At 37.4% G+C, this 4,406-nt stretch overlaps 1 pseudogene; it reads left to right on the top strand.

Moving 5' to 3' along the window:
* Positions 1-2,995: 2,995 nt before the first annotated feature.
* LOC148196957 (guanylate kinase 2, chloroplastic/mitochondrial pseudogene) lies at positions 2,996-3,316 on the top strand (annotated as a pseudogene).
* The last annotated feature ends 1,090 nt before the right edge of the window (positions 3,317-4,406 follow it).

The raw sequence follows: 4,406 nt of genomic DNA, 5'->3' as shown, positions 1-4,406 counted from the left end.
CGACTAGACGTCGATGACCTCAGTAACATGAGGTCCATTCGAATTAAAAATTAATATTCTCAGTGCATATAGACGTCAGATATAGGGGGAGCCGACGTCCAAAACAACTTTTCACCTACCCTGTCAGAGCATAGACGTCGGTTACAAGGGGGGCCGACGTCTATAATCGTATATAGACGTCGGAGTGGCGAGGACGGACGTTTATATGGCAGAAAAAAATGACTTTTCACCTACCTGTCAGGCCAGTAGACGACGGTTAGGTGGGGTTATAGACGTCGGGGACCCTCCTAACCGACGTCTATATGGCCACTTATTTACTAAAATGTCACCAGTCAATAATTTACGTTGGATATTTTGTAATCCGACGTCTAATGGATGACATTAAAGATCAATTCTGCACTAGTGAATACTGGTATAATCAACTAAACAATAACTAAGCAATTTCAAATTCATCTAACTCTTCTGCACGTAAAGTCCAGTATTGATCATTAATGTTTTCAATCTTCTCATTAGGAGGGAAAACCTGCACAAGCAGAGAGGCACGGCAAAATTAATTACAAGAACACAAGTAAAAGTAACTTTGCAAATACAGCAAACGTTTTATGTAGATTTTACAGCAAAGACAGCAAAGGTTTATGCAGCATTTTAGTATAAAACAGCGGAAATTTTCTGCAGCATTTTTATGTGAAATAGCATCCATTTTCTGCAGAATTTTATTCTAAAACAGCAACCATTTTTCTGCAGAATTTTATTTTAACACAACAAGAAATTTACAGCATTTATAATAGCTAACAGATAGCCTTTCTGGCAGCAAACAGCAAAGGATTTAAGTGCAATACAGCATCCAGAACAACACCAAACAATGTTTTCTAGTATAAAACAACAGTGATTTAAGTGCAGTAACAGCATCAGAAACAACACCAAACAGCAAGGAATTAAGTTTAAAACAGCAAAGGCTTTTTCTCAAAACTCTGCACCTACGGCACTAAACAAAGCTGGACAGCAGAGCAAGGAATAAAATGAAAAAAAAAAGACAAGAACATTAAACCATTGTTCAACTTAAACTGTGGGGCAAGAACATGATCAATAAACTTATTCCTTACTTCCTTTGTGGTAAAATAATCTTCATCAAGATCAACAACACTTTTATACAAACTATCAAAACTGTCAACATAAGAACACCCTCCCATCAAACATAACGCCCCTCCCAAGGAATAGTATGAAAGCTGAAAAGAAAGTCTGCAAAATCTGCTTTTCCTTCAGCAAAGACTATAATCCCATTAGATTTTCTAAAAAATATTTTCACTATGGTTCCATCACAATTATTTGCTTTCAGATCACAGGGAATGACTCTTTTGCTTTTAGGTAATGCCTCCCTGTAATCTCTCCCTTCTTTTTCTAAGAACAAATCTGTCAAAACTGATCTTGAGCAGAAACAATATTTCAGCAAAACCACAACCTAAAAAACAATAAATTCGATACATAATCATCACAGTTTTAAGTGAGTCACTTAATAAGCAATAGCCAATATCCTAATAAACTAATATGAAATGCAAATTCAACTACCAATCAGTACACAAACCTGATTCTTAGTTATATTCACCGTCCTTTCCCTTATTGAAGACATGATTTCTGTTCCACTGTCCTTTAGCACATTAACAATTTTATCCAATGAATTCGGGAAAACCTCGGATCGTCCGTGATCATGAAATTAATAACAAGTATTTAATAACAAGTATTCAATCTATATATATTCGCCAATAGTGGAATAAAAATTCAGCAGACAAGTGTGAGGTGTGTAAACACTACAACTAACCATCTTTCGGAATCATCATAAAGAAAAAGTAAATCTTATACTGCACATGCTCTCGGCTATAGAATCTTATGGCTTTAACTTCTTCAATGTATTTCAAGAAAGAAAAGTGAATAAACAAAAACTTGAAAGTGATTACAGAAAAAACTAGAGAGTTTATACAAACTAGAGAAAAAAATTATCGGCATCAACTATGATCATACTGAAATGGTGAGATAGGGGAGCAATAAGTTTATACAAAATTAATGTGGATGAGAATATAAAATTGAAGTATTGAACAAAAGATTGAAATATAGACCCACTTGAAACAAAGACCAAGAGATTGCTCCCCATCCTTAAAAACACGCTTAAAAGAGTCCTTGAAGACCGAATGACCAAAAATTTTAGACAGGATGGCCACCAGTTTTTTCAACTGCAACTTTGATTTCTGCTACTCCAACCTATTGATTCAAATTTCAAAACAATAATGTCCATCAAACAGAAGAAGATGAAAATGAGCAGACTTCATAATCCCCACAAAAACATAAATTCCTTCGACCCATTTGTAATAAAATCTATTATCACCAATGACTCCATTTGAAAGCAGTATAGCGAAGAACATAAATTCATTTACCGAATCAGGTCCTTCAGTGCAGGGACCACCAACCAAAGCAACGATCCTAGCCCCAGTCTTGGGATTACAAGCACCAAGCAACACCGCTGCTATGCTCAAAGCCATGCCGGTACACTGTGCTGGGCACTTCCCAATCGAAATCGGTCACTGATTAGTTTGCAAGCAAAAGGTCTTGAATTGCGTAGGATTTTCGTTGGGACAAAGTGGAAATGAGAACTCAAGAAACTTAAAAAAATAAAGGTTTAATACCTATCTTGGTCCCTCCATTTATTATATGTGTTCAAATTGGTTCTTCTTTTCTCAAAAATTCATAAATGTCCTATGTTTTGTAAAAAATAGTTCAAGTTGATTCTTTTTGCCTACGACGTTAAATAACTAACGGTAGAGTTGCTCTCTTGGCAACTACTGAATGAGCTGTCTAATTTATCATTACGTGGCACTCTGAAATGAATTGAGGTGTCAATTTTAAAAATAAAACTTAATGACGTGGATTACCATAAGTGAAGTGCTGAAGGCCAGGGTTATCACGGCGGGAAAGAAGCCGGTGGAGTGGAGCACGCTGATTCTAAATGCTCGAACGCGCTGATCTCTTCCACCCTCTGGAAGCTTCCCTAGTCTCCCCCTTCAGCTCCGACCCTCTCTCTTCCAACCCCAACCCTCTCATCATCGTCATCAACGGCTCCAACAACGTTGGTAAAGACACCCTTATCGCGCGCCTCCGTGAGGCCCGTCGCGGCCTCCATTTGGTCGTCACCGCCGCATCGCGTCCTCGCCGCCCCACCAAAGTCGACGATAAAGACTACCTCTTCGTCTTGAAGGAGGAGTTTCTCGGGATGGTGGAGCGGGAGGAGTTTCTCCAATACGCCCTCGTTCTTAGGGTCGATATTTAGGGCGCCGCCATGTGAAAGAGGAGATGAAACTTTTGAAGAATTTTGATTATGTTGTGGTGAATGCGAAAGGGAAGGTGGAGAATGCAGCGAAGTTGATGAAGTCTATTATTAATGCCGAGAAAGCTAGGGTTTCGCACTTAAACTGAGGGTTGAGGGTAAATGAACCAGGAAGAATCTCTTTGAAACGTTTTCTTTTATTGATTTCATAAATTGTTCATTGTGGAAGATTGGTCATTGGTGTTTTTGAGGGAACGACTGTTCCCTTTCTACAACCTCAATCCTAAAGTGCTCATTCTTTCAGAAACTGGTTTGGACTTAAACTAAAAGATCCATTAACATGTCAACATTGATTCCACTATGCAGTTTATGCTTAGAACTAAATAATAATACAGTATAATCCCAAGTGCAAAACTTCACTGTCTCCAATTTTTCTCATCAAATTTCATTGCCTTCTTTGCCGGAATTCGATTTGTACCTTCAATGAGCCACAAATCACGAATTGATTTTAACCTAAAGGTAATGAAGGAGAAGTTGCGATGGAGACTGCAGTATGGTTCGATATTCAATATGACTGGTTAATGGTAAGGAGGGTTACAGTGATGGCAGAAGAAGGAGAAGTGTGATGAAGCTTCCGGTTTTGAGTGGGAAGGGGACTGCCACGTGGTAGTCCCTCATTGGCTGAACTTTCCACACAATTACTAACTGGACAAGTCATTCAGTTTTGGCCAGGGGAGCAACTCTACCGTTAGTATTTTTAACACCGTAAGCATAAAGGATCAACTTGAACTATTTTTTACTAAACATGGGACATTTATGAATTTTTGAGAAAAGAAGGACCAATTTGAACACATCTAATAAACTGAGGGACCAAAATAGGTATTAAACCAAAAATAAAAAACAGGCCAATTAACTGTATTACAAATATAATAGGCTTAGTTTATTTAAACCGAACCAAAAATAGGATATTTAGTTTTTAGTTAAAATAAATTAGTTTACTTTAAGTATAATATAATACATTTAACTATAATTCAGTACAGTACAATTATTTTTCCAAGCCCTAGTCTTTCATTCTCAACTTTTAATATTGTTT

This window comes from Vigna umbellata, chromosome 6 (genome assembly GCF_029865625.1).
Source record: "Vigna umbellata cultivar VRB3 chromosome 6, Vumbellata_1.0, whole genome shotgun sequence".
In the NCBI taxonomy this organism is placed as follows: Eukaryota; Viridiplantae; Streptophyta; class Magnoliopsida; order Fabales; family Fabaceae; genus Vigna; species Vigna umbellata.
The sequence above is the reverse complement of the archived record's forward strand: the minus strand, read 5'-3'. Positions and strand labels throughout refer to the sequence as shown.